The 12,590-nt window shown below is 39.4% G+C and overlaps 1 protein-coding gene across 7 annotated transcripts in view; it reads left to right on the top strand.

The window, feature by feature from the left end:
* Positions 1-2,864: 2,864 nt before the first annotated feature.
* The window catches only part of LOC136436793 (kelch-like protein 5), a 128,927-nt gene continuing 119,201 nt past the window's right edge, over positions 2,865-12,590 (top strand). For 2 of the 7 annotated variants that reach the window (XM_066431119.1, XM_066431121.1), the window contains exon 1: positions 2,866-2,974. The gene's annotated coding sequence lies outside the window, so the exon portion shown is untranslated. Of the gene's footprint in view, positions 2,975-12,590 lie in introns of all 7 variants that reach the window. The other 5 variants (XM_066431122.1, XM_066431116.1, XM_066431115.1 and 2 more) reach the window with 4 other exon arrangements.

Genomic DNA, 12,590 nt, shown 5'->3' with positions numbered 1-12,590 from the left:
GCATCTAGGGCGCTTTTTTGAAACAATGAATCACGTGTAAAACGCGTGCGCCCAGTGCGGTAACTACTAGACGTTGTGACAAACCGCACAACCATGGCGCAACCACACCGCTCAACGGCCCCAGATGGAGGCTTTGCCTGTAATGAAACAGAAGAGACGTGTTATTTCAAACATTCCCACCTAATCATAATAGAATTTACAAATAAAATAAATGGTTAAAAAGTGAAAGATAGAAACATATTGTTCATTTCAAATACATGATACTGTCGACTAACTATGACGTAATTTAGCGACCGTCATGTGGGTGAGTGACCATCCTCCTAGGCAGTAGAGTATGGCATAGATATACTAGTAGATAGAATGACTGATGACCATATTGGATCTATCAACTCTACCAATATCGCGATGGCGGGTATAAGTATCAGTGAATTGATGCGTCACATACAAACAGTAACACCTAGAAGAAGACAAGAAGACTGTGACACTTACAGTTGGTGGTGGCTCCCAGCCAGGTGCACTGGTTGGTGCACCTGTATCTGGAGCGGAACAGGCTCCAGGTCCCCTTGTTGCACCTGTACTTGCAGATAGTCCCCGGCACGTAGGGGGGAGCGCAGTTGTACATGGTGGTGCCTGAAATGCTCGGAGGTGGGGAGCTGCAAGTACCGCCTTCAACGTAGAAAACAAATGAAAAGCAAAATCGTGTTTTTATTGCCTTCTCCACTGTTTTCGTCTATGGAAAATGCAAACTACGCTGCCAATCAGTCAACGGAGAATCTCATATTCTATGGAAGGCAAGAATTAAAACAAACAAACAAATAACAAAACATACAAAATAAGTGACAATATGAAAAATATTAGCGCAGCAATTTGCTGTGTTCGTAATAGGTAAATGTATTAGACAATACTATGGTAACTTCCTGACGCTTTTCGGTAAACGGAATTAGTGACTGAAGTACAAGTTGAGGTTTCTTACAGTTAGTTCGGCGGCGACGACGGCGCCACCACCCCGACGTGTTCACCACCAACAGGAGGACCACAAACAGCACCAGGCAGCGGCGCATCCTGTGGGACAACGAGTTAGGGGAGGGGTGCGTCAATGGCACACAATATAGTAGCAAGCATGTATCCTTTGTTGCCCACCATCTTAAAAGTACTTCGCTTTGTTAAAGTCGTCATCTATATGTCCCATTCCTATTTCAACTTAAGGGCGTGGTAACAAAAACATCGGTAGCAAATACCCCGATGTTTTCTAAATTGTTCGACGCAGCTTGATTTTATCTAGCCTTGAGCTGAAATGTTGACAGGTTTTCTGACAGAAACGAGAGAAAAATGCTCCTGTTAAGTCACGCAATCAAGCGACAGTAATTCGGCCTGAGGTCTTCGGCTGTGGCGCAGTTCTTTTTCTGTGTCAAAAAGGCTAAATGTATAACGTGTTACACTTCTCTTAGCGGTCACAAGTTAATGGATGGAAAGCAGTTCATGTTTTTCTTCGTACAGTTATGATCTTACAGTATGAATTTATTAGATGGAAATGTTTTGTAAGTTTGGAGTAGAGTCGAACAAGAAAGAAAGTGATCCGACTGCAATGGGCGTCTGTTCGTTAAGTACACCTAACGTTACTGCACAGCACTCCAGGTTATATGATCAACCTTCAAGATCAAATTCCATTTTAAGACAAAGTTGAAATTTCGTCAACTGAACCTAATAGTAGTAATAATCATAATGATACACTGACCAAGGCTCACTTTTTCAAATGGGTGAACTGTCGACGCCCTCCCGCCATTTTTATATCTAACTGATTTGATTTTTCTAGATTTTTGGTACAGGTGTTATAAACGAGTCGTAAACCACAAGTTCAAAGAAGACGTCGATCCACTTACCCCATTGTTGAACTTGAACTGACTGTCAATAATAGATCACAGACCTAAGAATCGGGACAGCGTCTTTTCTTGGCCCTTTTCTCGGAGATGACTTGTTTCCTGCTCGAGTCAGGACACCTCAGAAACGAACAATAGCACTTATCAGGACAAAGGGGGCGGGTCTACGTTACGTTGGGTCAAGGACCACCACATTACTAAGAAGACAGCCCAAACAGGTTTGAGTGTGTTCATGCATGAAACGATCAACAGGCTTAAGAACGATGCAGTGTTTTCTGAGGAAATTTCGTTGTTAGTATCCAATTGAAAACAGTTTTCACGTACATGAAAACGATCAACAGGCTTAAGAACGATGCAGTGTTTTCTGAGGAAATTTCGTTGTTAGTATCCAATTGAAAACAGTTTTCACGTACATGAAAACGATCAACAGGCTTAAGAACGATGCAGTGTTTTCTGAGGAAATTTCGTTGGTAGTATCCAATTGAAAACAGTTTTCACGTACAAATTCCGCTGTGGATATTTATTATGGTGTTATCAATACTTGGAGTTCGTCCGATCCCGCCGAAGGAAGTTTCGACGAAAAACAAACGCAATAGATTTCTACTGTCCCTACCTCATCGAAGATTTTTCTCTTTAATGCCACAGAAAAAACATTTACCTGCTACGTGCGTGCACATGAACACCTGGCTAAACAAATAAACAAAAACAAAAATACACACAAACACACAAACAAACAAACAAACAACCCTGCTGCAATGGAGAGCGATTTACAGAATTCACCTGGACTACCCCACACACCCAGCGTGAACGTCTTCTCTACTCGCCATCATATCGTCACCAAATCTAGGCTAAATGTTGTCAGAAAAACGGAGCAGTCCTAAAGCGTCATTATTATTTGTCTCAACATCTGCTTGGAGATAAGTCGAGCGCAAGTTGGACTTTGGAATCATCCTGCAAGGTGGCGCTTTTTCCTGCGCAGAGGACTTGCGCAATACATCAAAACATCTCATCAGGGAAAGTGGTTCCCGGAGCGATCGATTCCCACAACCGTGAGCTCTGTTTCCTTCCAGCTTTCTTCTGACCTCGGCTCGTAATTGGTGAGTTACTTGCACTTATCCTTCACTTAATGTCCGTCATACCTGAAATACTTGAGAGTATCCACAAGAGTATTTAGATACGCTGATGAGTAAGATACGTTGCAAGAGAGACCGATCGGAAGGGGGGGGGGGGGGGTCTTGTAGAAAAATATGGGTAGGTTGCAAGTTTGTTATAAATCATCGAGTATCATGTACAAACGCGAGTTGTGGTCAAGATCATGTTCATGATTTTAGACAACTTGGGAAAAAGATCTGGCTCTCCAGAAATTCTTACTCCGTTGTTTTATGCCATTGTACAACCAAGGAGGTGCCTGTTGTATGGGCACCGTTACAGACAATGAAGAGGGCACGGCCTCTTGTACTTCGTCGTTTGTTTATGTCGCTTTGGTTTTGGTGTATAAAAGAAGCACGATGTATTTGGAGTGTTTTGTTTCTTCTCTGAGATTGGCTTTGATAATCGCCTCAACACTTCATTGAACTATATAAGGTAACGGTGTGCAGCAAATTGTTTTTTGCAATTTGATTGAATTGAATGTTGTAGAGCAACATTACTAATCAAGATTATAATTGTGAATGTTATTTTGCTTTCAATGGGGTAACATTGTTGGCCAGTCTGATGTATTGAGTTGAGATATTGAATAATGATAATTACCAATGCATGTAATGTATACTATGGGCTGAGATCTAATGTTACATTTCCAGGACATATTTCCTTGTTAAAGTTGTTTATACTTGTTGTATGTTACTTCCTGCTTGTGATACAGACCAGAACTATTTGTTACAGGCGTTATACATGTTTATGTGTACTGTAGTCATATTGTGGCTATTGACAGGAACATCCAGTCAATAGTGCAAAAAAAAGTCTTATTGACAGGAACATCCTGTCAGTAGCCTTTGCCATAATGTTATTCATGTTTGTACTACGTAGCACTTAGGGGACTGAGGGATTACCTGGCGGTTATTCAGTTAGCTGCTTTATATGCAGGGGTTTTTCTAGAAAAGTTGAACAAGAGGGAGCACACACAGGCGAGGGAGCGAATTCTATGTATTTATGGAAGAATCCATTGCTGAGTGAAGGCTGTATGCTGGGTATTAAGCTAGAATCTGAATTCGACAAGGGGGTGCTGGGCTGAAACAAGAGGGTGCAGCGCCCCTCTTTCCTGATTTAGATGAAACCCTGATATGTAACGGTACATGTAATACTGTCTAGATCTACATTTTTCCTTTACCAGCCATTACTGAAGGATAGGTAACGTTAATTCACATTTGATCAATGCCTGAATTTGTTCATTGGTGCTACAAATATAAGAATAACATTCAGTGTTTCACTTGTCTTGGGTATCTGGGCATTTAAAAATCACTGTGAATATGAATCTATATAGTATATTAAATCTAGCAGCATGCAACTAGCATATGGGCATGTCCTAGTCAAGCCTCACTGTATGCTGCTATTCTCTGAGTCACTGCAGAACAGAATTGTACGAGAGGTCACAAAATAGGCATCTAGCATTTTTGGGACATGTCATCATCATCATTAGTCATGTTTTATTCAACTACCAATGGTTTCTATTCTGCTAATACTAATACTATAGACATGACCTCATAACATGTATTTTGACTAAAATCCAAGCAGGCTAAGATCTTCTCTCTGTTGTTTTTAGCCTGTTACATGTTGAGACATGTTACATGCAGAACACACATGATCATGGCAAATTGTTTTCCACCCAGTGGGTATCAGCCCTGTGGTTTAACCTATAATTGTTCTGTGTCAATAGCAGGGACCAAACCCAGTCAACTGGCTCAGGTCTCCAAATGTCACCTAGAAAATCAAAGGTTTGACCGTATTGCTCGGTCATGGGTGACTCATAGATTGATTGATTCACAGAAGTTATGAAAAGAGTGCAGTCATATTGGATATCTTTATTTTGAGTTTTCAAAGAATTGCTTGGAAGATGTATTCCATGTACAGTACATGATCATGCATTTGGTCATCAGGGTGTTTTATGAAGAATTGTGATATCAACCATCCCTTTGCTACCTAGCTCTAATAGAATCCTCCTTTGTTAGTTCATTCAGACCACTGTAGTGCCTAGTGGCACATAGGGCAGCAGGTTCCCTTGCTGTTTCAGTAGCCGGGTATATATTTACACGGAGGGTTGCTAGCCCTTTCCCTTTAAGTTTAATGTGCTCGACGCACCTCATCCAACACATGGCCCCCATTTAACGTCTCTTCTGAAAGATGGGTGCAGCCCTAACAGAGATGCCCTACCCAGGACTGAACTGGGATCTTCCAGCCTCACAGTTGAGCTACATGTTCATGCCTTCAAAGCCTGCCTAAAACAAGTTTGGCTCCAAATGTAACCTGACTAGTGGCAAAAGGAAGGTTAGTGCATGGGTCCCACTATGGTGACATTTTTTATTTCATTTCTGTGCACTACCCTGTTGGTGGTATTGTCAAATGGTGTTGACATTGTGGAACCTTGCAGTTAGTTGATGATTTATTTTCAAACATCTGAACTGTTACATTTAGATTTGACATTTGTTTATTGATTAGAATAAACTTTAGGACATAGTCACATTGTAGGAACCATTTACTTCAAATCAAATCATTTGTTATCAAGGTCAAGTTATGATGAAGAACAATGCTTACCAACTTGATTTCTTTTTCTGATGTGCAAATCTAATTTTTCCATACAGTTTGAAATCATTAAGTGACTTTCAAGTTTTGTTTCCACCTCACTATAAATAACTTCAACAAAAGAGCATTTTATTACTTGAAGCTCTTTCTGATAAACTTCAACTTTTTGTCCAATGCCCCTAGTTGTAAAAGTTGTATACAGGTTGAAGTCTACAGCATCAGCCATCAGTGTAGTGGATTGAGATGTTTTCCGGTTATTGGGACCCGTCTGCCCTATCATTGATTCTTGACGACCCAGACACCACTAGGAATAGTTTAATCAGCGAACAAGGTTGAACTTTGATTTGTCACCATCCAATGGAAAATCTTATGGAATTTTTCCTTGGCTGGAGCCTCATCGATACTGCAGAATTGATTTTTTATTACGTAGTGCTCTTGCAGATTATGTCGTTGTTAACTTTGGTCATTACGAGAATATAGCCAGACAATTGCATCCCATATGTTATATTCTATTCAACAAAATTTTACATTATGTTGTGTAAAGAGTGTACTTTAAATTGTCAAGCACCTTTTTTGCCACAGAAAGTAGTTACCAATGTCGATGGCTAAATACAAAATGCTACCAAATTCAAAGCCCCAAGTATCAGAACCTATTTACTCTGACTTTGCCATACATGTAATGTATATCTCAACTCAAAAAGTAAGATACCATAACTTAAGAACCAACTTGTTTATTTCTCACTTCTAAATTCTTCATCCATTATGTTCTTCAAGCCATACTCTCTGAAAAGACTGACACATTTTGGGTTAATTTGTCTTGACAGCAGTACTAGTGGTATTCCCCTCCCTCTGGCCCTGACAGTGTGTAGTGTAGAGACCACAGTTATGTAGAACATTTTTCTAACAGACTCAGTGATGCTGTGAACTTGGCAGTCTTACCACATGAACAGTGAAGTTGCCTGAAGCTGCAAACAAGACGGAAGAGAATGTTGGTCAGTTTTAATACCCACAGCATTAGGCTACAGACAACAAACTGCTGTTTGGAGAGAAACAGATCACCCCTTTTCTGGTAGTTTTGATGATTGATAAGAATCTTTGTGAGTTTTACTCCTACCGGTATATCTATCTATTCACTCATATGTAACTACATGTACTCAAACTTACATGCAGTAGGAGTGACTGATAGAGTGGTTTTCATGGCCGAAGCTGTGACTGTAAAGCTGCTGGAATGATGATCTACCTACTGATTGGTTCATGTCTACAAATGGGGTTAACCACCATAGCGGGCAGACTGTCTCTCATTGTCAGTTTAACTGTACTCTATATAACGCCATCAGTATACATCATATAGACCTAGTAGCACATGATAGACTCATACACACCATATCATGGACTCATCATACATTGAGTGATAGACAGTATACCGCACCAAAATCTGATTTTTCTACAGTCATTTGACAAGAGAGCCAGAAAACCAAGACTGCATAGTTACAAGCATATACTTGCATTGTAGGGAGGAGGCAGAGAAAGAGGGGTAATCTAGGCAAAAATCGATAGTAAAGATGGACACAACGAGGGCTGAGAATTTAAAGGGGACATCTGTCTTATTGCAGTTTAATCTGGGATGCTGATGGGTTTTCAATCCCTACTTGTTGGTTGGATGGTTTCCAGACCAAGTGGTGAACATTATAGATGTGTAGTGTGAGGGGAAAGGGTGTCCTGGGAAATAAGAGTTTGAGAAGATCTATACATGGGATATAAGGTTCTTACAGAATATTCGTCAGGAGAAAAGAGGCGTAGGAATTACCTGCAAATGGTTTGGACTGTTTGGTTTGCTTATTTAACCTCCTCAGTCAAGTTCCTGCTGCCAGACCCTACAACTTACAAGTAATGCGAACGTGATGCTACCCCAGCAGGGAGAAGGTGAGAACTTTTGACATGTTTAGTTTAGTTTGTTATATTTCTGTGATAATCTCAATTCTAAAATTTCTAATGGTTGAATGGCCATAGAACTTTTTAAACCGTTAATGATAAAAGGAAACCTGTTATTTTTCATCTTTAGAAAGCTTTTAAAACACTGAGTGTATATTTTTTAGCAAGTTTTACATTCACTCATTCATTCATTCATTCATTAATGTATTTGCCATTATAGATATTATTGATACATTATAAAAACTGGCTGTATTTTGTTACTTATAAAAGATCTGTGCTGCAAGTACTGGTATGTTGTGTTACAGTGAATGCCCGCACTGCAAATGTCATCACTTTTTGTCTTACATAGAGTGGGGAAAAATCAATGACAGAGGTAGGTCTCACACATTTGGCTAAAGGAACTAGCAGTTTATAGGAGTGGTATAACATACACTGGACCAAGGTAAAACTCAATAACATTGAAGCTAATTGAATTTAAAAGCCATCCAGTCTAGTGCCTGGACACATTATTACATTAGTCATCATCCCACAAGGGTTCCTAAGGTACGGCAGCAGTTGATGTGCAATCATGATAACTGCTCGAGGGATCGTCCCAAGAAGTGTTACTACTACATGATGTACATGTATATAAAGAGAATTCAAACTCTACAACTGGATAAAATTCAGAGACTTAATTCCGGACGTTTCGAGTGACATCCATCACTCTCCTTCAGTGTCACTAAAATGAACTGGCAAAACGAATACAAAGCTAGTAATTCTTAACTGGGAAAACCAGAAAAACTACATGATGCAGTATGGAAAAGATATCTGCCATGTTGTTGGCAAAGAGCTCATCTTGACCATACCATCATATTTCCTTTGTTCTTGGAATTGGACATATTTTAGTAACAATTCAGCAAGAGGACAGGAGGAAATAGAAGAGTGCTGGGACAAAAACATGACTCACTCCCTGGAACTTCTGAAAGTGTAAGTGTGTAACAAGGTTGATCTTCCAGCTCTGCATATTGATTAAGATCTGGGAAACAACGCATGATTTTTCTCATTGCTGTATGTCAGTCAGTTGATAACAAATTTTAATGATTTTTAAACAAAATGCTTGTACATCAGGGCTATGTTCCCCGTCCTGGGACAGAAATTTGCTCGTTGGGACGGGAAAAAAATCACCCCATCCGTCCAAAAAATCATAATTTTATGACACAGTATTCCATTTTTGTAAGCCTAAAATGGCAGATTTAGATCCAACAATGAAAATGAACAACATTTGCTCCCAAACAATGACTAGTACTCTGATATAGTCAAAGTTTATTGCACAACAATTGCATCAGGGCTTATACCTATAGTTTCACTTGGGGACAGTGTGTGAATGTTTGAGACCAGCCCTTATGTGATGCACAGTAAGACTTCTAAAAGGTCGCCCAGGAGTGCTGTAGATGTTTAGTTAATGACATTAAGTGTGGAGTTATTTGCAAAGAAATGTCAGAGGATGTCTCTATATGCCATGAAATGATATTAGATCCACAGGTAATGTTTGTAATATCACGGCAAACCTGCTGTTGAGATGTGTGATATTTCAGCAGTAAAACATATCAGAAGTACATGTATCTTGCAGAATGCTAAGATTGCAATGACTAGATTGTGACCATTTGCTTTGCAAAGTCATTGGAGTTTTATTATTTGGTCATGGCTTTAATGTAGTTGATGTCCTCATTATTCTATCATAAACATTTATGAATCTTAATGGGTACAATCATTGATCTTACAGAATATCTCCATGATGAATATGCAATCCTGCAATGAATTGACACCTTCAGTCAATTACATGTATATTTCAACATTGTTACAATTTATAAATTGTCTACAAGAAGTTAAGGATAACAAGTCATCAAGAGCATATTTTTTTCAACTTAGAAACTGCGACCGACATGGTATCCTTATATGTACATGATTCCGTTGTTGACGAAAGCAAGTTGTTGTTGCCTGTGATATATTTGAAGCCTTGCTGACACAGTGTGTTTATATTGTGTTGAGTGTCTTCAGTACAAATACAGCGTGACAGCGAGAAGCTTTACCTACAGGAACGGGATGTTTACAAATGATTTACTCTGCCAGTTGGCTGAAGGATCCTTTGAGTTGCTGTTTTTTTCTGTAATACATGTACTTCTTTTGGATAGGAAAAGGGTGAAGAAACTTTCTTAAGAGGCCCATACTGACATTTATTAATGCTGCTATATCTAGAGTTTAGAAACATGAATTTTATTACTGTTGACGTCATTCAAAACAAAATGGTAGAATGTCATGTCTTCAAGTTTCCAAGAGGTTACATGTCTTTCCAAGAAATCACCATGTTTTGCAACGTTTATCATAGCAATATGCTTCACTCTTTAACATCTATGTGGCAAATAATCTGTCTTTTCCTCTCAAAAGTTTGAATACATGTACAGTAGTATGATATGTCATTAGCTGTCTTGATTTGAAAGCCAATACAGTCTACCGCCAAGTTTAACCCACATTCTCAGCCCAAGTCAAATCAAGATCTACATGGAGATCAACTTGTCAAATTTCCCTATCTTAATAGGGGCTGATGTAACCACTGCCCTAATGTAGGCACAGCCTGTTATCTTCTCAACCAGACACTTTTCCCTTTCCTGTATTATTCATCTGGGTCTCTATTTCCAGTGCGGTGTTGTCAGGGCTTCTTATAGTGTATTTACCGAGTCCTGCTGTACATGTTTGTATGTCCGAGGTCTAATTTCTGTGGAAGTAGGAAGGCATTTTGTGTATGCATGGTTAGTAAATATGTGGAACTTCCGAGGAAGAGATGCTGATAATTTTAGTACCGAGCCCGTCTTACATAGCCCTGTTACCATCCTGGTTAGCCTAGTATGTCCGTTCTGGTTGTTGCTACCCACCAATGACTTTATATCGGAGTGGACTTGAACTAGATAGAATGGACTTACCCAATTGCAAGCTTCAAGTTATGTAAAGGAAACACACATATGTTGAATTTTGTTTAGAACTTTTCAAGATTTCTTTGTAATTTGTGAACTTTTAGAATTAGAGTTCTCGATGTATTCCCAATCACTGCTGTGGAAAAAAAAAATTGTATTATGTACACATATCTATTAAGATACAAAGTATCTCATAGGAATGTGTTTATTTTTTGCTTCATAAACAGTTAATTTCATTTATCACCATTTTTTTCAACTGTGACACTTGTTCCGTTCAAAGCCTTATTCAAACAGTTACTCCAACATGTCGGAATGCCTCGGAAAGTTGTTTTCTGCACGATACATGTACATTTATATTTTGGTCTTTGAAAGTCATGCGTGAATATTGGTGAGATATATTGGTTGTGAAGACTGGTACATAGTTAAAGTGCTGAGTCAACATTCATGCCATGCTTATGAGTTGAGCTTTATCTTTGGCGATAGCGAAGAGATGGTCAGAATACTCCAATGACTGATTGCCAGATGGGGATGTGCAGTATCGCAGGGTGTCGGGTGTACTGTTTTCATTCTTAGCTGGTCTCTGATTGAGTATTAGTTTTGTGTACCATTAAAGCCTTTATGCATTTAAGACTTATACCATTTAAATTTTGCTCTAACATTTGAAACTATTATACCGGTAGTACTACTAGTAGTATGCTGAAGGCATGTCGTTAATGCCCCCTAGCAGTTCAGGTAGAAAGTGCACCTCATATGATAATATGGACAGCTACTGCCCATCACCATAGAACTTAGAAGTGAAACATCACCAGGTACATTTAGCTATTGCTGGACAACACAACAAACCTACAGGAAAACTTATTTTGTGGAATCACGATGCTAAGAGAAGAGTTAGGCATCATTATGTTACCCTGAAGAAACTTATTGAAATTTGAATCCTTTCTTCTAGTGCTGATACAATCCACAACCTTTGCAATATTCTTTATGGTCAACAGGGGGCTCTTGTGAGCTGTGTTTCTCAGTGTTGCAGACTAGAAGTGTAGCATTTCTCCCTAACTCTACCAATGTTTCATTCGTTTGTTTGTTTGTTTGTTTGTTTGTTAAGGTCCTTGTAGTTCTTCGTGGGACACAGGGCAGCAAGTTTCCTTGCTGTTTCAGTAACGGTATATTTTTTACACGGAGGGGTTGCTAGCCCTTCCCCTCTATCAATGTTTATGTTATGAAAAATGTGATAGAGCCCCAGCCTTGCTCAATCGCAAATTTGTATTCAGAGCTATAAGGAATATAGTGAATATAATGTAGTAAATAATTGATATCTTTAATTTGTAAACTATATATTAGCAAGGAGGTTTTATATTAGTATTCAAAAAGCTAAGGAAGATGACCATGTGTACTGGCGACCATACAGTTTGTACTGCCCCCCCCCCACTTGTCAAATGTCTTCGGCTCATAAAATGATAAAGTCACCATACATGTGTAGCCTTAGGTGGAGAATATGCTTCATGGATCCACCAGTAACCCATAACGGAACAGTAAGAAGGAATTATGGTACACTTCCTCTAGCAGCTACAGGTCATATCACCACAGCCCACATTTTGCCCTGCAGGTCAGATTTTTTGTTTCAACTGAGTTGTCGGTGAGACAGACTGTCTACAGGAAGGGACCTCTTGGCCTGAGACATATGAATGGGTGCATTATATGATGGTATGTAGGTAGAGAGTGAAAAGGCCAAGATCTCTGCCAGTGGTTCTTCGTAATGGCTGCAAAGTGCAGGAGTTCAGAGAAAGCTTGGTTTATTTCACCAGAGGAAGATTGGAATGTCCAGTCACTGTGGTAAAGAGTGGGAGAGAAATCCATCATCTGTGTGTCCAAAGAAGTAAGGAAGACTGTCAACTCCAACAACTTCAACGGAAAAAAGGTTTAACAACTTGGATAGGAAAATGTTGAGGGAAATAAAATGCTGACACATGCACACACACACACACACACACACACACACACACACACACACACACACACACAGACTCTGAGACATCATAGAATGCTTCAGGAATGGCCATGAAATTGCAATTTTTGCATGACTATTGCTGGCATTACCATG

This window comes from Branchiostoma lanceolatum, chromosome 6, assembly GCF_035083965.1.
Source record: "Branchiostoma lanceolatum isolate klBraLanc5 chromosome 6, klBraLanc5.hap2, whole genome shotgun sequence".
Classification (NCBI taxonomy): domain Eukaryota; kingdom Metazoa; phylum Chordata; class Leptocardii; order Amphioxiformes; family Branchiostomatidae; genus Branchiostoma; species Branchiostoma lanceolatum.
The sequence above is the reverse complement of the archived record's forward strand: the minus strand, read 5'-3'. Positions and strand labels throughout refer to the sequence as shown.